The sequence below is a fragment of the Mus musculus genome, chromosome 4 (genome assembly GCF_000001635.26).
Source record: "Mus musculus strain C57BL/6J chromosome 4, GRCm38.p6 C57BL/6J".
In the NCBI taxonomy this organism is placed as follows: Eukaryota; Metazoa; Chordata; class Mammalia; order Rodentia; family Muridae; genus Mus; species Mus musculus.
The window spans coordinates 24,828,106-24,852,195 of record NC_000070.6 but is presented as its reverse complement, the minus strand read 5'-3'; the positions used below and the strand labels follow the sequence as shown (position 1 = coordinate 24,852,195).

General features: G+C 42.2%; 1 protein-coding gene and 1 long non-coding RNA gene across 6 annotated transcripts in view; one reads left to right on the top strand and one right to left on the bottom strand.

The window, feature by feature from the left end:
• Positions 1 to 1,135, bottom strand: part of Gm31379 — a 28,226-nt gene extending 27,091 nt beyond the window's left edge. Inside the window, exons 1-2 of the long non-coding RNA XR_390445.4 lie at positions 421 to 1,135; positions 161 to 316 (exon numbers count right to left, since the gene is read on the bottom strand). This is a non-coding gene — a long non-coding RNA (predicted gene, 31379). The remainder of the gene's footprint in view (positions 1 to 160; positions 317 to 420) is intronic.
• Klhl32 (kelch-like 32) overlaps positions 1,046 to 24,090 on the top strand; it is a 238,592-nt gene continuing 215,547 nt past the window's right edge. For 4 of the 5 annotated variants that reach the window (NM_001355618.1, NM_001033531.4, NM_001163020.2 and 1 more), the window contains exon 1: positions 1,072 to 1,458. The gene's annotated coding sequence lies outside the window, so the exon portion shown is untranslated. Of the gene's footprint in view, positions 1,459 to 24,090 lie in introns of all 5 variants that reach the window. The other variant, XM_017320094.2, reaches the window with a different exon arrangement.

Here is a 24,090-nt window from a genome sequence, read left to right as displayed (position 1 = left end):
AACTGACACCATCAGTAAGCATGCTAAAGCTGAAGATGCAGCGTCTTATGTCTTGACACCATTGTTAATATTTTGAGGGTCATAATGCTTTCACATTTGATCTTCCAGCATAAAATGAAGAAGCAGTTGCTTAAGAAATATTCTAGAGTCTAGCACTAACCTTCTTTGCAGTCAGGTGTAATACTTTTCTCTGCATATACTCTGGTGTCCAGGAGTGTTAGGTCAGCATCCGTTAGTCCAATATGGAAATCGTGGCATTAAAGAGCGGAGACAGGCAGATCTCAGAAGACCAAACACATCTCAAACTCTTGTGGGTCTAAAAGTGGAAAATGATTGCTGAACCATTGGTTTGAGAAAAATTAAGAAATCAAAACGGATCTAGGCCTCTCTGCTAGCTCCAGTGTATGGAAGAACACAAACCTTTCCGTTTTGTAGAATTCCTGGATATATTTTAAGTCTTGCAGTATTTTAATTCACTCGTGTCTACTAAGTATTTCTCTCCAACTTCAAGTCTACCACTCTTGACTTCACATTCGACCAAGGTTTCCAATTCAGAGGTGCAGTATTACTTATTAAAATTATTCATTTTCCATAAAAGGGAGTTTCTCAGCGTGTTTACACACTGCCCCTCAGCTATGCCAAGCCTGGTAATTCAACAATGGTGTCAGCGTTTTAGTGCTGTCTAGTGATAGTCAAATACTCCCTCTTCGCTCTGGTTCAGGACAAGTCTACCTATGCAGGCTATGGTTTCTTAAAAAGTTGCTCCACACTTATCCTCAAAGGTACATTATTAACAAGAATTCTCAGAAGGCCACAGCAGGCTATTCTGGGCTAGTGCCTCTGAATAAGTCAGCCAAGTCAGGGACAGGGGAGCGCGCTCCATGGGGAAGGTGGCACCTGCAGGCTTAGACACTTCCAGCCCTAGGAGGCCTGGGACCAGGATTTAGTGTCAGGGCCATAGTAGCAGCAGAGGCCTGCGGGAGTAGCAGGCTGTGCGCGTGACCCGCGACAAGCGGCTCGGGTGCGGGAGCGCGGAGAGGGGGACTTCCGGGGAGCGCGCGTGTCACGGGCGAACGCGGCGGGGCGGGAGCGCGCACCGGCAGGAGGGCGGAGCGGCTGTGAGGGGAGGCTGGAGACCGGCTGCTGGGAGGGTAGAGCGGGCCGGGTCGCACGCGCCACCTGCGGGGCTGGCTGGCTTTCTCTTCCTGCCGACACATCCCGGTCCCTCTCCGAAGCCCCTGGAGTTCGGGAGCGCGCGGGGTAGCGCGCACACCGACTCGCATCCACACACACGCCAGAGCGCGCGATCATCACTGCTGCAGCCCGGGCAGGGCAGACGGAGCTGCTGCAGTTTCCCCAGGGTCGAGAGGAAAGCAGAGCTGTCTTGCCTGGCAGAGAGCCTGGTGCCCGCTGGAGCCCCTGGGGTATCAAGCCCAGCAGACTGCTCCCCTCCATCGGGTAAGCCAGTCTCTCTCCTTGTGACAGGTTCGGAATTAGTGTCAGCAGACCCATGGGAGAGGGTGGGAGGCTGCGGATGAGCCAGACCCGGCGAGACCTGGAGTTGCGGTTTCAGAAGATGCAGCCTCTGCTGGCAACGTCTAGCGGGAGCAATTACTACTCTGGTTACTTATTCTACCAACCTAGAGTTGCAACCCCCTCCCCCAACCCGGTATGCACTATGCTTCCTGGTTGCCAAGGAGACGTGTTTAAACATCAGCCTTGGGACATACATTGGAAGAAGTGATTTCTTAGATCCTTTTTATTTTGACTTAAAACAAAGTAGTATGTGCATTGAGGACCTTGTGGCAACTTAGCAGTCGTTAATTTGTATTCAGACAGTGGTTTCATTCAACTTTAAGAAAGTGACTATACGTATGCGATTTTTTTTAAAGGACCCGTCAGTCAGATGAGTTTTTCAATGGATTGTGTCTTACATGGTAATTTACTACCATCTTGGTGACCTTAAAAGAAATTTAATTTAGAAGCTGCCCTTTCCTTCTGTTTCCAGTTCTAGTTTGCATTTCACTAGTATTAAATTAACTGTAAGAGCAGATGATTTTTATTGTGGCTCCCACACCGGGAAGCTTTTCTGTTGTAAATTGGCCAGAAGGGGAACAGCGCCTGTGAATTTCTAAGGCAACAGTATAGATGACATTCACTCACGACATACAGCGTTTCTGACATTTCTGTGTCCACTGCAGCCCGTTTGTGAAATTCCATCTTCCAGCCTAATTGGTTGATTAGAAGTTAAAGCTTCGTTTCTATGTTGATAGAGGTAGACATGAAGTGCTTGCCCTGGCATACTGTCCTAGAACAACGCTCACATTAGAATTTTGTTTTCTTCTGGAATACGGAAGAACCCTTTCCTAAAATGAGGCCCATGAAGGACACCATACGCCTGACCTCACAGGAGTCCCTCGTACCTGGACTGACTAGGGCTGATTTTTCTTTTCCTCTCAGATGTTTAGTGAGTGAACGTGAGGACCTCAGAAATGCAGTCATTATACTCTGTGCTAATCCCAATCCTTTCATTACAAATAGAATAGCTTAGTGGAGATCCAGCTGCATTCAACAGTTCATTTTGCTTTCTTTTCATATCCATTTTCCTACTTCTTGCTAAGTAAGGGAGTCGTACCACATTCTTTAATTTAGATTTTGAGTTCTGTCAAATGACATGGTAACCGGGGGAGGGGGAGGGGGAGGAAGGGGAAGCCAAATAATGACAGGTAATAGGCAAAGGGGTTTGTGACACCCAGAGAGCACTGACAGTGTGTAATGACGGCGAACAGCTGACAGTATGGTCTAGAAAGCACTTCCCAGTAATGCCTTTCTGGAGCCTCACAGTCACCATGAAGCCAAACCATCACTCACTCTCAGAGCATAGCTCAAGGAGTCAAGATTCAAACCTTGTAGGTCAGAGGCACTGGATGGGGAGACCTTGTTCGGATCCAAGCTCTTTTCATTAAGTTGATTTTCTTTGGGGGTGGGGAGGATTGACAGTTAAGATTAAGGACAGGTCAAGGACAGGTGGGAATAATGTACCATATTTTCAAGGAAAGCAGAAGTCTCTGTATTTTTTATATGAAAGTATTTTTAATTTTAAAAAAGAGAGAGAGAGAGAAAATTTGTGAGGACCACATTAAAAATCTATTTGGGCCATCTGTGCCCTCCTGGTACATGGTCCTTCAGTACTGAGGCTGAGGTCCTATCCGGTTCTGGGATTCAAATTACTACATTTGTCATGAAAGTGACAGACACTTTAAGGACTTTAGTCAATGCTCTGCATAGCACTGGATATTCTGGAACTGTAGTTCTTGAACAGGCTGTCCTCGAACTCATCCACTTGGCTCTGCCTCCTGACTTCTGAACTCAAATGCACACCCAGCTTTCTAAGTCCATTCTTAAGTCAATAGGTCCAGGGTTGTTTTAGGGCAGCCAACGCCACACAGAGAAACTCTTGTGTCAAAAAACCAAAAACTCTTATTGGTGAGAATTTTGTATATGTTGAAACAAAAACATTTATAGTTTGAAATGTCTTAAATTCCTGGCCTGTTCTTTTCTTGATCCAGGACTAAGAGGTATATAAAAAGTCAGCTGTATATGACTGGCCATCTGTATGCACAGGTTCCAGAAACCAATTAAAGATGAAAAGTATTTGGAACAGTGATGGTGTCTGCACTTCACGTATGGGACTTCCTTCCCTTGTCAGCCCTCACTAGTCAAGGCCAGCATAGCAGCTGTTTACGTGTGTTGGGATTGTGCTAGGTGTTAGAACTTTCTAGAGGTATTTAACACGTGCAATGCAAAGACGTGTATAGGCTGTATGCAAAGGCTATGGCCTAAGGGACAAGCGCCCACACACCTTGCATTTGTGAGAGGTCCGAGAACCAGTCTCTGTAATTCTCATTGCAGAAGAATAGAATAGAATCTTCCATTGTAGGTTTTCAAAAGCATACTTTCTATTAAGACATTAAGTAATTAACCCATCACGGGATACTGCAAGATGCCACAGTCCTGAGTCCTCTGGAGATTTCATGTCTTTCCCCAGGACTCAGAACACACATCCCGTTGCTTCCAGAGGCGTTGCTCTGAGCCCCCGCTGTGTACATGCTACTTTGCATCAGTCTCCTGCTGGATGTACAGTGTCCTCATAAAATGCTGCCTTATTGTCATGTTATAGATGAAGAATATGAAACTAGAACAATGAAAGGAAAACTTAAGCCATTAACTTTCCTTTGCTCTTTGCGTTCCCTTTGTCCTTAGTTACCTAGTCGAGGTTATAGAATATACATACTATGCATAATTATAAAATTGAGGCAGTTATGTGTTAAATGTATAGTAGAACTGTACTATCCCAGGCTGGGAATTTGTCCTAGTAATAGAATGTGTAGCACGGTTAAAGCCCTAGGCTTGACCCACAGCATCAGCCCGTCCCTCACACAGAGGATCACATTGAAGCATAGACATGAAGGAACTTTTTGCCAAGAAAAAAAAATCTGACTGTAGGGATTAGTTCAGTCCTACAGGAGAGGCATTAAGACTGTAATTGCTGGCTGGGTTTGGTTATGTAAATGCAGACCTTTTGATCCATTAAAAGGTGAAAGGCTCTGCCAGTTATTCAAGTTGGAAATAGGAACTAGAGGATAGCCCTAGTTAGAGCCAAAGTGCTGAGCTCATTGTAGATGAGGGACTGGGGGAAGCCAGGGGAAGAAACACATGAGCAAGATCCATAAGAGGGAACTGGGATGGAAGGCAAGTTGCTGAAAGAGATCAGGAGAGGCATTGTAGACTTGGAGGACAATCCATGTCTAGTACCCACTTCTGTAAAAGCTCCGACGGCAGGGGACTAGCCAAACAGCATGCTCTTGGTGTTGTCTGTAGATCCAGCACTTTTTTTTTTCTTGTCAAGTATTATGGTAAGTTTGTATTTTTACATAGAATGATAAATACCCTAATTTCATTCATGATATTGTTGCCCAAGAGCATATAGGGCACAAACTGCACGTAATAGCTTTTTTATTTTTTTAAGAGGATACAAAGTTGGGTGAGTGGAGAAGGGGGTGAATCTGGACGGAGTTGGTGGAGGCAGGATGAGTTTGATCAGCATATGGTATAGAATTCCCCATGAACTAAGTAAAAAACGAGAAAAAAAGTATATGCAGGTATTTTATATGAACTTAATGGAAGTGAACAAATAAGCAGATAATTTTTCATAAATGCGATAAGAGATTCTGGTAAATTAGATAATGAAGTCTAATACTTTCTTCTGGGAGTCACGGATTTCGGTATTTTTGCAGATAAAAGTGTGTGTGTGCCTGTTTATGTGTTCATCTGCGGAGGTGTGGGAACGAGATGTGTCTACGTGTTGGTTAGAAGTGTTCTTCTGTCATTCCTCACCCACCACATTAGATCTGTCCCTGACCTTGTAGCTCACTAGGTCAGAAAGGCCAGCTAAGCGATCCTTTATTAGTTGCACCTCCCCAGTGGGATTGTATGAATGTCCTGCTATGACTCTTTTAAAGCCCAGCTGTTCAGGTTCTTGATTCAGGTCCTCACACTTGTGCAAAGCAAGCACACACTTACTGACTGACTGGCTCTTCTCCCAAGTCCTTCAGATCAAGATTGTAATGGTCCGTGTATTTTGAATAAAGGCTCATGTCATCTGTGGGACAAGTAAGGAGAGTTGTGAGCTTCATGTTAGCTTCTTTGTTCCTGTTCTCTGCAAGGATTAGAATAGCTGTGTTCAAATCTAGAAGGAAACCTTTAGTGACCTGCAAATGCCTGTTTTGATTTTAGCAGAGTTATCATGTTTATAATGGAGACCTGAAAGATGAGCGATAGTCTGTGGAAGTTTCACATGGATTAAAGTACTGCATCAGTGACTGGCTACGAGAGCTGCCAACGATGGCGAAGTAAAATAGCAAATGTCATTTAAAGCTAGAGGCTTGCATAAGGGATAGGGACTGGTTTCCAGGCTTTTTGGTGACCATGGAGATAGCTTGAGCATTCTCTTGCCATGCTCTTGGCTTAACATTTCTTCCAGTTTGCAGTTTTCTGAATTTACCCCAGAACATTTTCCTTCTCCTTATTGGGAATTAACAAATGGAATTAATTTCATTTATCTTCTTCCTGGTCTTGGCATTTCTAACTGGGTCCTTTATTCCCAGACCTGCCTTGCAAGAGTGGTTGACCTAAGATTTGGTGCGCAGGAGGAAGCACTGGCCCCATCTCTTATTCTATTCTTAAGCTTAAGCTTCATCTTCATCTTATTCTTAGTTCATCCCTGCCCTGTTTCATAGGCACACTGCAGTGCACTGATGCATTTAATTTCTTGATTTACACATATGGCACTCTAAATTTTGGTGAAGTTTTTTTTTTTTTCCAAAAAATGTAAAATAAAGTAACAGTCTTACAAACTCAGCTTGGAAGCATACTAGCTCCACATATGGGACGGCATCAGGAAATGTACATCTGTCTAAAATAGCTTTTCCGCCGCGAGGTTGAAATCCCCAGCCTGGTAAGACCGTTTTTAAATGAAGAAAGAAAATCTTATGGATTCTCAATGTTCCCCTACACATTTATCTGAGGCAGGATACATTCTGCTTTCCATCTCAGATGAGCCAGGCCCAGTAAAAGAGAAGCAGGACCACCGCCCTCCTCCCCACCCCGACAGAACAACCGACTTGGCGTGCAGGATATTGATGGAATAAGCAGTTCCATCCCAGCTGATTGCTTCTGTGGGAACACATTTGATGCTAATGGCACAGACAATAAGAGCAGTGGAGGAGGCATTCTGCAATTTTTTATGACAAATTCTGATCCCTCATTTAAAATCATCACTTGGAAACTGTATTATTTATTATTTTAGGCTTACTATTGAAAGTGCAAGGAAGACTGGAACAAGCAGGTCATGGTCTTGAAGCCTGGGCTGGATACTAAATCTGGTACTTTTGGGCTCCGAGATTCACAACCAAGTGACATCTCTCCAGCACCTCAGTTTTGCATTTATAATGGGATTTCTGTCACCTACCTTATAGCTCATCCTAATCTTTTTTTTTTTAATAATGGAATATAGGAACGTAGTAATGTACAAAGAACCATGGTTTCTTTTTTTTTTAATTAGGTATTTTCCTCATTTACATTTTCAATGCTATCCCAAAGGTCCCCCATACCCACCCCCCCCCAATCCCCTACCCACCCACTCCCCCTTTTTGGCCCTGGCGTTCCCCTGTACTGGGGCATATAAAGTTTGCAAGTCCAATGGGCCTCTCTTTACAGTGATGGCCGACTAGGCCATCTTTTGATACATATGCAGCTAAAGACAAGAGCTCCTGGGTACTGGTTAGTTCATATTGTTGTTCCACCTATAAGGTTGCAGTTCCCTTTAGCTCCTTGGGTAATTTCTCTAGCTCCTCCATTGGGGGCCGTGTGACCCATCCAATAGCTGACTGTGAGCATCCACTTCTGTGTTTGCTAGGCCCCGGCATAGTCTCACAAGAGAGAGCTATATCTGGGTCCTTTCAGCAAAATCTTGCTAGTGTATGCAATGGTGTCAGCATTTGGAAGCTGATTATGGGATGGATCCCTGCATATGGCAATCACTAGATGGTCCATCCTTTTGTCACAGCTCCAAATTTTGTCTCTGTAACTCCTTCTATGGGTGTTTTGTTCCCATTTCTAAGAAAGGGTAAAGTGTCCACACTTTGGTCTTCGTCATGCGTTTGGCAAGTTATATCTTATATCTTGGGTATCCTAAGTTTCTGGGCTAATATCCACTTATCAGTGAGTACATATTGTGTGAGTTTCTTTGTGAATGTGTTACCTCACTCAGGATGATGCCCTCCAGGTCCATCCATTTGGCTAGGAATTTCATAAATTCATTCTTTTTAATAGCTGAGTAGTACTCCATTGTGTAGATGTACCACATTTTCTGTATCCATTCCTCTGTTGAGGGGCATCTGGGTTCTTTCCAGCTTCTGGCTATTATAAACAAGGCTGCTATGAACATAGTGGAGCATGTGTCCTTCTTTAATTAACATTTTGGGCACTAGGAAGTCTAAAGGCCTGGTACCAAAATCCAGTGAAGCCTTTCCTGCTGCATCCTGTCATGACAGACGTCATCACATGCTGTGGCACAGCAAGCATCTCTTCTTGTATCATTAAAACAAAAAAAATGACTGCTAACGTGATCACGAGGTTCCTTATCTCATAATCTCATTTTATCCTAATTATCTACCAAAGGTACCACCTCAAGGTGCTTTAAGGATTCAGTTCCTAACTGGAAGCATGTGGCAGGGCTGCCCTCAAATTATGAAATCTTCAGTGCAACATCTAACACAGTCCCTGCCACACAACAAAACCCCACAACTTATCAATTCCCTCCCTTCCTCTAACCCTTCCGATTCTTAGTTTCATGCACCTTGTAAGAAATGTCTCATTCTTAGGCGTGAGTGCCATCTTGGAGAGGAAACCCATCACCAGGGTGCTGCTTGAGTGAGCTCTCCCGGTCTCAGGGAAAGGAACATATCCTGGTGTTAATGGCATTGCTCACTCTACATAATGATGTGACTTGCTGAAATTGGTCACTTCAATGTCTGGTCTGTTGTGCAGCCCCTGGAACTTCTTCTTGCCCCACCCTCACCCCACCCCCCCAAACCCTGCACCCCAGGGTGGGGAGAAAAAAGGATGAAAGGTCGATTTCCTTTTCAGTGGGTACCACTAGGGAACTCTACTGCAAGAGCTCTCGATGGGCCCCCATCTGTTATCACCCAGCAATACCTGGCAGGGATAGATCTGGCCTTTCTGCGACTCAGGTTCGGATTGTTTACATTGTTCTAGACAACTAGCAATTTCCTTTCATGATGGAGTATGTAAAGTTTATGAAAAGGTCATAAACTTGCCAGCTCAAAGAAAAGAAGGTCCTCAGGCTTTCTGTCAAGTCTCAGCAACACTCTCCTCCCCTAAGGAACACTTTCTGCTTGGGTCTGACATTTTCTCGGCATCACTTCTTCCTTTTTGTTCCCAGACCTTCAGCTAGGAATCCCTCATCCTTGAAGGGGTAATTTTTTTTTCTTCTGCATTTTACACATCTGTTGGGTCTTATTGACCTAGGAATACAAAGGAGGCTGGCGTGCCTTGACTCTTTCAAGATTACTGCCCAGTTTATGGGTTTGGGGTCAAGCCAGATAGCAGTGGGGTCTGCTAGCAGTCAGCACTTTTGTAGTAGTGACTTTTGTAGTAGTGATTGCTAAGAACCTTCGAAGGAAGTTGCCTTTAGCAGTACATTTTAAGAACCCACAGGCCAAGCCAAGCTCTGTTTTCTTCACTGACTAGACTAAGAGACATGGCCCAGAGGAAAAGGTGTGCTCTGCCTGTATCTAGTGTGCATGTATTCATTTATTTCAGGGTTTTACAAATGTTACAATTTCATTTATACATATTTGGGGAGTTTTTAAGTAACATTAGTTTATACACCTAAAATAAGAAAGTTATAAGAAATTGTTAATGGTAAGAATAATCATTTTGGGCTAGAGATGTTGTTTAGTTGTTAGGATGCTTATCTGGCATACTTGATGCCCTGTGCTCAGTCCCCAGCACTACCTAAATAGTTAGTGGTGTCTGCCTGTCACTCCAGCACTCCAGAGGCTGTGACATTAAAAGTACAAGGTCACCCTTGACTATGTAGTGCGTTTCAGACCATCTGGGATATGTAGACTCTGTTTCAAAGATAAAAGTAAAGGGGCTAGAGAGAGTAAAAGTACTTGTTCTTGCAGAGGACCTGGGCTTGATTCACAGCACCTACAGAGCAGGTCACAGCTGTCTGCAGCCCTAGCTTCAGGGGATCTCATACCCTCTTCTGGCCTCTGAGGGCACCGGACATGCAACTGATGCACATGTGTCCATGTAGACAAAACACTCATACACATAAAATAAATAAGTTTTTAAAATGAAATAAATAACCTGTGGCACATAAACTTCTTTATGGGTTCTTTGCAAATATAGATTTTGTTGTTGTTTTTGAGACCAGGGTCTCATTTTGTAGCCCTGGCTGACCTGAAACTCACTAAGTAGACCAGGCTGATCCAGAACTCATAGAGATTTGCTTGCCTATACCTCCCTAGTGCTGGAGTTAAAAGTGTATACAACAATGTCTGATAAACAAAACAAACAAGAAAAAAACCATGCTTTATACAATTATGTAGGATATGCTAATTACAGTGGGGGTGAGGATTGTGGTTAAGGTTGAAGCCAAGAAGATAGGAGTGTGGGTCTTCTGTTAATGTCAAATACACACACTACTAGACTTATAAAATGTACTAACAAGAAACCAGCCGAGTGGAAATGTGGAAAGGGTGCATTTCTTTTCAGCTCTTCTCTAGGAGAGAGAAGATTGTTTTGGAAATTAAGGTTTAAAATTGAGGTAATGATCTGATTTGAAGAGATGAATTTTGCTAGAGTTTCTCTTTGAATTGCTTCCTCATTTATGGTGTTTGGTACTGTATGAAAATGCTGCTCTCAGGGCAGGCTGTGATATGGATGCAAACCCTTTAGCCTGCTACACTAGCCTACTCTCTAGTCTTTCCTAGTGTCCTGTCCTTGAACTGACATGCCCGATTGTTTCTCTTCTCTTCTCTTCTCTTCTCTTCTCTTCTCTTCTCTTCTCTTCTCTTCTCTTCTCTTCTCTTCTCTTCTCTTCTCTTCTTTCTTTTATTTTTAATTTTTACTTTATTTTGTAATTTCAAAGCCTAAGTAATTTTGGGCTTCTCATCTATGAAAACATTACTTACCTACAGTCTGGTTTTATTTGGGCATGGCTTATTGGCTTTGGCTTTAAGTGAGAGCACTTTCTCATTTCTGGAGGGTATTTACTGTCAGCTACAGATGGGGTTTCTTAATAGATGAAATGCCATCTGAGAAACTCACAACACAGCGTGAGCCTTTTAAAAATACAGCATTTAACTTGGCTTTTTACTAAAATTCTAGTGTGTGAGTCTTAGTATCATGTTGCTACTTTATGACAAATTCTCTTTGTCTGCCCTCATAATCCTTCTCAGAGCTGTCAGGTCCCAGGTCCCTACTCTGCTTCATGTTATGCTGAAGTTGTCAATGCTGGCCAGTTTGCAGGTCATTTGTTGCTGGGCTGCCAAGGTTTCCAGAGGGCAAGACCACAGTTAATGAGGCATTTACCTTAAGGCTTTCCCATCTATGATTGCTTGGGTTCCTGGGCAGAGTCCACAACCCCCTACAGGCCATGTTTTTTTTTGGTTTTTTTGTTTTTTTGTTTTTTTTGCGGGAAGCTGAGGAAGCCTGGGGTGGGCCTAGTTGGAATAACCCTCTGCTGCTTCCTCTCTGTTTGGATAATGAAAAGTCATGCTGTTTTCCCATTATTTCTTGTAGGGATCAACTTATATATACCCTTTACGTTAAAATAAATAATTATGTTAATATAAAATACAAAGTAAATACTCTGTTAGCTTCTGACTGGTCATTGCTTTGGAGAATAGTAAATTTACCAGTGTTCTAGAGAGAGATCCAGTGTGGCGTTTAAGATCAAGCTGACCTTCAGAGTGAGTCAGAGCTGCATTAAATCAAGGTCCCCGGATCTTCTCTATATAATTTATAAATACTCTATGGATGCTATATTAGAATCTGTATTGGTATAGAATTGTTTGTGTATTCAAAACAGTTCAAGTGGTTCTACAAGGAGGTATAACTTGGGAGCCAGGGTTGGACATGGCAACTTGCGCCACAGTCAGCTTCTGTTTTCTATTGCTTGGGAATTTCATACGTGCATATGATGTGTTTTGAAGGAGTCTACCCTTGATTCCTCCCCTCCTGCCTCCCCCCCAGCCCCTCCCATCCCTTGGCCACATTTTCCTCCCTACTCCATGTGCTTTTTTTGTTTCTGCTTTAATCCACTGAGTCTACTTTGTACTCCGTGTATGCGCATGGTTATAGGACCATATACTGGAGTGAGTACGGGTGGCTTCTGGGGACTGCATCCTCAAAGAAATGTGACTCTCCTTCTCCTAGTAGCTATCAGTTGCTCCTTGGCTAGCTGCAGGACTTAACCATTATCTCAGCCATCCATCCTGAGATTTTGGGTGGCTTCAGCTGGTGCAGGGATTGTGTACCAATCTTTTTTCTTACTCCCATATCTCCTGGACTAACCTTGCTACCCAGATCTTTATTTTCTGGTCATTCAGACCACCACCACCACCACCACGGGCTAAGCTAGCGCTCTGGATACTCAGGCAGCCAGTACCAACCAGGTGCTCCATTGGGTCTGAAGTCATGTGTCTTTGACATCGTCACTGTGAAACAAGTTATTATTTCTCTACTCAAATGTCTGAACAACTTAGCAGCCAGATTGCTGCAGAGAGCATTCATGTAAATATCATTATGTTATCTGGATGGTGATTAGATTGGTTTTTAAGACACACGTTTCTGTGTGAGATAAAAATCAAATGGCTTTTGTTCTGTTTCTATTTTGGTTTTATTGCATGGATGGTGATTATGTAGCATTATATAAGCCAGCTGGAGAGTGTTATCTGTGCAGTGGATGCAGCGTTACGAGTCATTGAATAACAGGTAGGTCGTGAAGAGTTGTGGGACAGCATAGTCACAGCAGCATCTTGGGAGCAGTTTCCAGTTTTCAGATTGTAGTTTGCTTTTTGTTTTGTCGAAGCCTCAAAACATATGTTCTGAACAATCACAGTTTTTAGGAGGTACGGAACTGTTAAGCACCGAGACACAGTAAAGAAAAAGCAAAAGGAATCTTTGCCATTAGACCAGCCATGAAAGGGAATGCACTTCAGAGAGTCACAGAAATTATCAAGAGTATACTTGATGAGATATTGGCCACTGGGACTTTCTAGAAGTGTTTTTCTTTTTCTTTTCTTTCTTTTCTTTTTTTCTTTTGGAGTATGGCTATCTGAGGGGCAAGTGGATGTTACATGTGTCTCTGTCCCTGGGGACTGAAACACTATTCCAACTGTTATGGTGACTCTCATTGTGTTACGTACAAACAAGTTAACTAGTCTTAACAGAACGTTTTAATACTTACTGTTTTTTGTTTGTTTGTTTGTTTGTTTGTTTTTTAATTGAAGGAAAATATTTTGACATGAGGAACACCATTTCTGACCTGGAATTGTTTTTACTTAGGTCACCTTTCTGTTCTAGACTATCAGGTAACATGGCATGTGTGAAGCTGAGGTTGGAGGTTTTTGTCTGTGGCAAGGACAGCCGAAGGAGAAATAAAAGGCAACGAGCAAGAACAGAAGAGAAACTGTGAAATGTCATTTACATCCCTGATTTCCAGGCTGCTTTCTCATTAGGGGATCAGCAGCAACCACTCTGCTCAAATCATCTTTTTGGCCATCTGGGCCAAATTATAGGACGTAATATCCATGGGCACAGCTGCGGAGTCTAATGGGTATTTCTAACTTGCACATTAATAATAACGACCACACAGGGCCCAGTGGCCACATGCAATGAAAAAATGAGAGAGAATGGAACACATGAAAACACTTAGAAGGGTGAGAAAGGATTCTGTTTTATATCATGAAATGGCAGGAGGTGCGGTTTAAATTAATACAAAAGAAGGCCATTTTAACCTCCCTATCTTCATAGTGTCCTGCTCCTGAGGTGCAGAGCACAACACAGATTAACCTTGCCTCTCTCTGGTGCTTTTTGTGTTCTAGGTGGATTCCTCTCGTGGTCTTCCACCCGTCAGTGAGCCCTTTCTCAGCTTCACCACATCTTTAAAGAAATTGATGAGGGATGAGAAGATGCCATTTGGTGTCCTTTCATGTTTATTTGGGGTTCACGGGGCAGTACTGAGACCTTTCCAGACATATGAAGTCTAATGTCATTATAAATATAAGCCGTGACAAGAAAGGAAGGGACAAAGCAGTCCCATGAGGAAAAAGAAGCCTAAGGATTGGGGATTTAAGTGGGCATTTCCACATTTTGTGTGGCCATTTATTTTGCACTTAATGAATGTGTCAGAAGGAAACTACTCTTCTTTTGTTGTCTTTTTTTCTTGTGTTTTTGTTTTAAGATAAGAAGGATCTTATTATTTAGCTGTAGATGGCCTGGAACTTGCTATGTAGATCAGGTTGGCCTGAGGCTCACAGAGATCTGCTTCTCTCTGTCCCTCTGAGTACTGGGCTTAAGGGCATGCATTACCATGCTCAGCTCAAGAAGGTGGTATTCAAAAGAAACACACCAAAATTAATTGATATATAGCCTAGTAGCAAAATTCCATGTACTTGCTTTATATTGTCTTTTATTCCAAATTTACCTCATCTAGCTCTTCCCTCTCTTTAGGGAGTTAGGCCCCACACCTAGAATAATCTTTACGTTTTGTTTGTTTGTTTACTTGTTTTTCTCTTATGATTTTCATCCTGCATCCTATAATTTGAGCAGTTCTTTGTAGCAGGATTTTCCCTGTCCAATTAATTTAAATATTAGTGCAGCAGGAGGCCTGTGATTGGACAGGGAAAAGTGAGGCGGGGCTGAGAATTGCAGAAGCAGAGAGTGATGGGAAGAGGGAGAGGGAGAGGGGAGGGGGACAGGAGGGGGAGGGGAAGGGAGAGGAGGAGGAAGCAAGATAGAGGCCTACGAACAGGATGATTCAGAATCCGTGTGGTTTTAAACAGCCATAGGTAGATATGTTATCATATAGGGATAGAATAAATGGGGTAAGAATAATGTCTAAGTTAGGTGGGCAGCTTGTATCATTATCAATTTGCCAGAAATTATTGTGTGGACATCTTGTGAATTAAGAATTTATTGATATTTAAATCTGACTGATTAATTATCAGTTTCTAGAGTTTTGTTTCTACCCGGTTTCTGGATTGCTGCGTGTTGTGGCAGCTGACCATGGGGTGGGCAGTCATTGCATGGGGCTGGTATGGCAACGACCCGCCAAAGGAACTTACCGAGTCTGGTGCAGATGTTTCAGAACTCTGAACCAAGAGAGACCACCGAGTTGAGAACACCCTGCTGGCGCCGTATGGCCCGCCTGGTGCCCGGCATAGCGCAGAAACTTGCCATTCCGTTTTAATATCCCCCCCCCTCCCCCGCAACAGTTCTTGGCACTTCCCTCAGCATGTACATGGAATCTGTCCATTTATCATGATGGGAAACCATCAGCATTCCTTTCCCTTAGTGAACATCATCACTTGAGAAATGGGGAGTCCCCTCTGCCTCCCGTCAAGCCTTCTCAATAGCAGCCAAAGTAATCTCTGACTTCTGAGTTAAATTTCGTTATTTCATTGTTAAAAACCATAACAGACTCTATCCCAAGAACAGTGTTACCTACATTATTTGTCCCTTGCATCTCTGCTCTCCCCATCATCTCCTTTAGAACCCAGGCAGCACGGTGCTGAGTTCTCTCAGCAACCTCTGTGCAGTACCAGCTGCTCCTCTGTCTACCTTGGGCTCAATGCCTCACCTTCAGGTCTTTGCTCAAATGTCACTTTCTATTTTAAGTTGCAATCTTCCCACCTCCTCATCCCTCTGCCCTCCATTCCACTTTCTGTTTACTTTTCCTCAACACTTTTAACGCTTTCAAAAAATGGCATTACAGCTTTCTATGCATCAAAGCATCCCCATTGTACATAGTTCAGTTCAACAATTCTCAGCAAACATGTCAAGCTATGAAGCTGTTACCAGGATCCAGTGTGTTATCTACAGCTTCTAATACAGCAAATAGACTTGACCTGTGTATAGCTTTCATCCTTTCTAGCACTGTGCCTCACTGGAATGGCTATGAAGCGGCTGGTAATGCACAGAGATTGGTTGTTCCAACCACTGGTTATTGCCCAAGAGTGCCTTATTTCATAGAACCCCTGAGTCCCCCTTTCCTTCTCTGTACCATGATCATGTGGTTAAAGTACAATATTATATAAATTTCATTGTTTGGTGTCTGGTACAAATTGTCACCTGGTAAGTAAAGTTTTTCACCTGGTGTTCCAGTTATTCCAAAATAAAGCAGGATGGGTCCAAGGTGGTAATGATTCATCTTGGGAGAGACTTGATCATTCTACTGTGATTATACATTTATGGGTGATGGGAACAGAGGCAAGCTTTTTTACCTCCCTCTAGAGTTTTCAATAATAAATAATGCTTAATGACACCTATGATTTAAAAGTCCAAACCTGGTCTGTTGGCTTTGCGATCCTGTTTTCCTGTCAGGACAAAGATTAGCAAAGCATTTCTGGGATGCTGTTGCCATCATTGGTGCTTCTACAGTGCCACCTTTCTCATCAGAAACGTTCGCTTCTGTCAAGAATGCTCGTTTGGCTTGTAGTCACTTGCTGGCTAAGTGTCAGCCGTTGTGCCAGGTGCTGATGGTTCAGTGGTGAGGGAAGCAGGCCATTGTCATTACCCAGCTGATACGCTGGTGAAAGAGAAGAGCATTCATCAGATCAGCTCACACAGGAGGGTGAATGACAGTGACAGTGGATGCTGAGGAGGGGCTCATGGTATTCTGACAAATGAAAAGCAGAGGTGCATGGGGGTTGGGGGGTGAGGGGTGGGAGTGGGAGGAGACAGGGGCGGGGTCATTCGCCTGTTGTTAGGGAGTGGAGCTCAGGCTCTGACAAGGCTCTGAAAGATGTGAGAATTCAAAAGGAGAAAGGGAGAGGGCATTAAGTACTTGTTTCCTCAACACAATACAAACTCACTGAGGAAACAGTAGTCACAGCTTCTGGCCGTGGGAGAACCCAGGAGGCCACCGCTCAGGTTCATATCAGAGAGACTGGTAGTTGCTTAGCCTATAGAGATGAGGAGAGAGGACAGAAAGAAGGTAATTGTTTCAGGACTATTTAGAAGGAAAATTTGTAGGGTTTGGCACTCAGTTGAATAGTGAGGTAAAGGAGAGAGATCTTGAGACCTTCCATTGTAAGGAGCCAAGCCATTCTGTATGTCTGCATGGGAGAAGGTGGGCTTGTATAGGAGGGTACTGATCCCCACAACTGTGTGGTTAAAGCAGTACTAAATTTGAGGGGTCTTTAAAACGTTCACAAGAAGGTGTCAAACAAGAGATAGTGTGGGTTTATAGCACACAGACTCCGAATCTATGGTACACTGTTTGACTGGGATTGAAGTGGCCTAGGGACAGAAGATGTAGGGAAATGGAATCTCAAAGAACCATAGAAGCTTAGGTAGAGAATAGTGAGGCAAGTAAGATGAGGGTATTAAAGCCCATGCCCATACCCTCCTTTGTGGACTGGTAATCCCTTATATGTTTCATTAATTTGAAAGTGTATTGGTAGCCAATGTTGTATATGCTAAACTTCAGAGCTGGAAAGGACATTAGCATCAAAATTCTCAATCTTTTATTCTGTCTCAGTCAATCAGTGGTGGGCATTTGCTGCAGCTGTGGTCTGTCTTTCTATGCATCTGTTTTGCAGTAAGAGTATGCATTGAGGTCCTATTGGATCTTCAAGAAGGGAAATGGGGAAGAAAGCCTAAAGTGATTAATAAATCCTTTCTGGAGATGACCTTGTATAGGCAACATGTTAGACCTCTCTCTTTCCCATATATCTTAGTTAAAAATTAAGGAGTCTGTCAGTACTAGAGACTTAGAGGAGAGATTTTGGGCTAAAATACAAAACAAAGAAGTGAAAGAGGACATTTGTAACCAGTCCGTGTTTGTTCTGTGTGTAAATGAACACTCATCCATACATGTATACACATGTTAATGTAACTGTATTTACACATATGCTTATATATATATATATACATACACATACATATACACATACATGTGTTCTCATTGCTTATTTTGGAGTAAATGATTGTTATGGCCCATTGTATTTTTAAACAGAATGGACTTGGCTTGGTCTGTATTCTTCTAGAATTGGATCTTACAAGGTTGAGTCCCTTGGTATCATTTACATGGGCAATGTGCTTTTACGTTTTACTTCAAAGGGGAAGACTTTTTTGTTATTCTGCCAAGGAGATCTCCCATGCATACAGAAGCTGACAATTGCTTTTCCTGTTCTTGTCGGTTATCAATATAATTTCACTTGAGCATAAATATAAAGATCCTGCATAAACATATTTAGGTGTGCCCCTTTTCTTTTTATCAGAAGTCCCAGAAGCCCAAGATACAGACCAGCTGATTCAGGAAGTGAGTTACAGTGTGGGGAACAAAGGCACAGGTCTCCCAAGGCCTGGCTTCCTTTGCTTGCTCCACTATGGTTTTAAGGCCCCTACTGTGCCTCACAAAAATATATTTCAGAAGTCTACATTCTTTCTTTTGACAGTCAAATACTTTGTGCTTCTTTCTCTTCTCCCTGGCCACATGCAAATACTTACTCTAGTTTTCTAGAGGAGGGAGATGTCATGTCTGTAGGAACATGAATGGTATCTGTGGTGGTGAATTGTTAAGCCGCCCTGAGCTGTCAGGTGATCTTGCTTCTAGCCACCAAATGGCTGAGCACTTTCAAACCTCTCCATGGCTACCACACACTCTCTCTAGTTTCCTTAGTTAACACTTTCTAAATCTACATTTTATCATTGCTGGCCCTGACTCTTATATGTTCACAGGCTCTTAATTCTGATCTCCCTGCTTCCCCGTCATGGCATGGTCTGTCCTACTCATAGTAGACTCATAGTAGACTTCCCTCTTTTCTCCCCTGTGTTTCTTGCCTGGGAATCCTAAAAGTCCCGCCTCTGTCCCTCTGCCCAGCCATTGGCTGCTGGCTCTTTATTGATCAATCAAAAACCAACTGGAGACAGGGACCCTCAGCATATGGACATATAGATTCCCATGTGACTTTGGGAGCCAAATTAAGACAAAGCATTTGAACCAATCCCCAACAGATATTTATCATCTTACCTTGTAGATGTACCCAAAGAATGTTATTGAAGTATGGTTTCTTTAACTCGCTTCTTCAAGTCTAGACTCGAAAGCCATTCTTGTATGCAGAAAGTATTCATTTCATACCAAACTCCGAGGGCTTTAGTTCTTTCTTAGACTGTGGTCTTATTTTTTTAGTATGTGTTTCTGACTTAAGCAGCTCACTGAAAGTCTGCACACCACCAGCATCAATTGACCCCCAGCTGTCCTTCTTCCCTGTCAGTCCCTGTCCTCCAGGCTGTTTGCTCCTGGTTATATCAAAGATGGGAGCAGCTGGAGTCAGATGAGACAGTGATTACTGATCATGCCGACAGCCGCTATACTAACCAGCCCTTGAATAATTGAACATGTTACCTGGGAAGCATGCATGCATTCCAGATCAGACTGGACGACATTTTCTGAACTAGCATCTGCCATCAGGAGGTGATTTTGCTCTTATTTACGTAATTGGGACCAAACAACGCTACTTGGGGGGTGGCGAACGTCTTAGAGATTAAGCGCCTTTAAACTTCTTTCCAAATAGACTCATGGCATAAGATCTTGAAGAATGCCAGTTAGAGGGAAGCAGTTAGTTTTCTCAGAGTTCTTGATTATGAAATGCCCTGATTGGTGGTACTCTGTGCCTCTGTTCAGCACAGAACTGGCCTGGGTGATGATGCTCTGTACTTGCCCTGCACCTTGTGCTTTAGAATGTGCCCGTGGCGGATGTACTGTTTCAGTTGCTTCAATAGAAGAATTGGGAAAATGTTGTTTTACTCTTAAGGAGTAAGTAAGGTTGGCCCATAAAGGCTACGTGATTTGCAGAAGTTTTATGGCTGACAGTTTTAAGGGTTATATTAGAAGATAAGATGTGTCCTTGGTTTTCTAGTGCTTTCCAAACGTGCCAGATGACAGGATCCATAACACACCTTAATGAACATGGGAAGATACTACAATTCTGTCTTCTTTAGCTTAGTGTTCTGGCCCTAGTCTTTATCAGAGGAGTCAGTTCTGTCAGAAAGGAAATCCCTTAATGGCCTAACGGGACTTTTCTTCATTGCTGGGGTCCAGCCTTGACATAGGATCTGGGTTCTCAACTGGAAGCAGGGGTATCTGGAAGGCACATAATAAATATACACAGACAACTTTTTCAGGTACAAGCTGACAGGCAACTTTTTCAAGGCTTGAGGATGTTCTCTCTCTGTCTCTCTCTATTTCTCTCTCTCTCTCTGTGTCTTCTCACTCTCTCTCTCCCAGCTTAAGGCTGCATGCACTCTGCTCTCTCCCTCGCCTTTTCTCCTGTGAGTCTTTCTTTTCTCAAACTCCCACAGTCCTATACACCTCTGTGTGTTCATTCCCCTTCCACACACACACATACACACGCACACCACACACCACACACACACACACACACACACACACACACACACACACACCTCACACACTACACTCCTCACTCCACCCTCTCTCACCTTTAACTTGCCCCAGTCTTTTATTGTTACTCCAAAAACAGAACAAAAAACCATATAATCATTGCCAAATCAAAATACAAAGAATGATGACATCTCACAAAGAATTAAGAATCACAATTGTTCCTGAAAGTTTCAAGCTTCCTCTATTCCCAGGCCTGTGGCCAAAATAATAATTACAAATTTTTCATTATTTAAACTTTAACTTTTGACTTATACATAAGAGCTCAGAGCTCTGAGGTCAGCTACATGCGTTTTCCTGTGACGTTCTAATGATAAATGATATGGGCAAAGCTGTCAGGCAGTGGCCAGAAAGAGTCAAGTTAACCCTTAGCTCAGCAGTTCTGCTAGCTTTCTGTTTCTGCACATTGCACACAATGACTCTCCTGAGAGTCCCAGTGATTTAACTTAATTTTACTAGTATATAATTCTATGTATTTTATATTTTCTTATCCACACATTTCCAAATGAATCCAGGGACCACTCTCAAATCTTGTACAAAACTCATTTCATAGCCTCAATAGCGTTAAACTTTCTTGGGGCCCCAATATTGGCTCTGCCTCATTTTCTTAATTTCTTCAAGCTTTCTTTGCAAGTTAAACATTCATCCAAACCCAGAAACTACCATTGTGTAGTTATTACATTGTTTCCAAGATTAGAGAGTACAGCATGCCCCTGGGCCATTAGCACTGTGCTGTGCTCCTATGCCTCCATCTTTAATTGCTTAGGAATCAAGGATCATCTAGTTTTACACAGTTCACAAGTATAGAAAGAAAGAAATAGGAAAGTCAGATATAGTAGAATAATTATGCACACCAAGACCAACTGAAAAGCAGTCATGAACAAATAAAATCTATACAGGAAAAATGGGAACAACTGTTTTTGTTTGTTTGTTTGTTTGTTTTTTTGTAGTTGTTGTTTTTTTGTTTTTTTGTTTTTTGGTTTTTTTGTTTTGTTTTGTTTTGTTTTGTTTTGTTTTGTTCTTTTGCAAATAGCTGCCCAAGGGCTACTGAGCTGCCTCAGGCTTCTGAGATGTCTCCATCCCAACCTCTTGTGGGCAGTTCCTGTCATGGTATGCTGTCCCTAGTACTTTATTGGAAAAATAATTGTTCTTCCTCCTAAATTCCGCAGATGTATCAATAATGTAACATCACCTTTCACTGTAGATGGTTAAAAGGGTCTGGCTTCTGCCCACTTAAATAGTTCCAACATCTCCAGACTAAAATTGTAGGTAAATGTCTTATCATGAACTACTGGACATATTTTTATTTTAACCTGGGAAACAGTTCCTTGGGAGATTCAATGTGGCTTCTCCGACTTTACTTATATTTTTTAAAATATTTCTGCTCCATGCCATCACCTGGCTTCTAGTCAGTCATGCTCACTGTAGACCATGCAAAGCCGAGTTAGTTCTAATGCTTTATTGAGCACCATGATGCTATATGATATACAACTCCAGATATCTGGGAAGCCATTAAACTCAAGGTTTCGGCAGGAATCCTGTCAGATTCTAGGGTTGGGACATGTCTGTAAAGTTTACGGTGTAGGCCCTTCCAGACAGCACAGACCTTTGGAGAGAATAAATGCTTATGGATGTAGTTGTCACCCAGTGGGCCAGGGTCAGAGCAAAAGTTTACCTCCTTGTACAGCATTGATAAAGCTATATTTCAAAACAACAATGGCAACAAAAACAAAAACAAAAACAAAAGTCAGCCACAACATCAGGGAATTCCTAAAGCACGTGGAAGGTTTATTTGTGGTGCAGCCATTTGCTCATATGGGCCATTCTGCCTTCCTGTCGCATAGCTATAGTTACACAGACATTCTTTGAGTGGGTTCCTTCCTGTAAAAACATGATGAATTTGTTTTTACTAACAGTATTCAACGGTCTTATGTACAGACTATAACAAAGTATAAAAATATCTTGGTTATAGACTTGTTCACCAGGAAAATTTAGAATGATGAGGGAAGAATGCTACTTCTTTGTAAAACAAATATTAAACATGAGGATAACAGGCCTTTATCCCCAGATGCCTGCACACTCCTCTGCGAGCATTATCCCATCTGTGAAGCTCACCCTAGCCTATTGACTGATCCATAAAAACAGACACCACTCTCTTGCTCCTCCTCTTCTATCTCATGTAAAAAAGCCATGCAATTGAAAACATTTCTCAACTCAAGAGACATTGTGTGGAAAACTTTCTTGTCTCTAACTTGGGAATATGTAGTAGTTTGGTATTTGCATAATTGATATTTTCAAGCTTTATTTCTTCAGCGCCCTCCCTGACTACTAATACTGAGTATCCATTGGATTGCTGTATCTCATTATGCTTTTTTTTTTACCTCTTTGCAAGCATCCACTGCTATCCACTATTTTACCATCTGTCTCTGTGCTGTTTTATCCTCAGAGGGTGTAAGCTAGGAGAATGTAGACAATCTCTGCTGTTTTAAACTGTATGCATGTCCTTGGTGGAATTAAGCACATTAGTGGGTAGATATTTTCAATAGATGAATATTCCTAAAAGCCCTTGTAGTTCACTTCACCAAAAGTCCTGTCTCCATCACTCTAGGTCATTAGTCTCCTCTCATTCTCTCCGGTATCCTTTATAGCCCTCTATCCCTGTTCTTCCTGGTTCACTCGGATTCGGGGTCGTTGGGTCCATTTATATTGTTGACTGAATTACTATTTGGTAATTTTACTTTTCTTTTAAAAATAATTTTCTACTTGTCTGAATAAATCATCATGGTGGAGTTACAGGATTTGTTAATGGCATCTTTCACTTAATTTCATGAGATGCTCTCTTCAGAGCCTTCTCCTGAGACTAATGACTTTGGCATTGTAATTGAAGCTTCCGAAGCAGGAAGATGCTCAGCTTCAAAGCCAGACTGGATAACTTAGTAAGTCCTCGCCCCCAAATAAAAAGTCAGAACAGGACTGGGAATAGTTTTAGTTACAGAGTGAGTACCTGGCGAGTTCCCTTGAGCGCCTGGGCTCAATCCTGGATATAGGAAAAGAAAAAAGGAAAAAGAAAAAAAAAATCCTAGTGCAGTTGCTATTGTGATTCAGAAAGTATAATTTTTACAATTTTTATTTTCCCCTAAGTTTGAATATTTCTCAAAGAATGGAGGAAAAGAAATTCAGTGTGCAACTAGTATTTAAGTTACTTTCTATTGTGGTGAAGAGACACCAAGTCAATTTATAAAAGAAAACATTTCACTGGAGCTTGCTTACCGCTTCAGAGTGTAGTCCATTAATATGGCTCTAAGCAGGCAGTAGCTGAGAGCTCACATCTAATCTACAAGCAGGAAGCAGGGTGGGGTAGGGCCAGAGACAAAAAGACTGAGAGCCTGATGTGGGGTTTTGAAACTAAAGCCTACTCCCAGTGATGCACCACCCTCAATAAGGCCACGCCTCCTAATCCTTCTTAAACAGTTCTACTAACTAGGTACCAAGCATTAAAATACATGAACATAGTATGGTGATCATTCTCATACAAACCACCACAAACATTTTGCTGCTGATTTTCAGAATTCAATATATTGACTTTAAAATTTGTTCCTGAAAGGAAATACTTTTGGTAACTAAAATTTTTATTTTAACATTTCAAGTACACATTACATTCAAAGTACTTCATGTTGCCATTCACTTATTTTAAAAAGAAAAACAGTCTTGGTACTGAGATATTTTTGTCAAAATCAGGAATTTAGGGGTTTATTTTTAAATTTTGTTTTTTTTTTTAATTGAAATTTATACTGGAAAAAAAA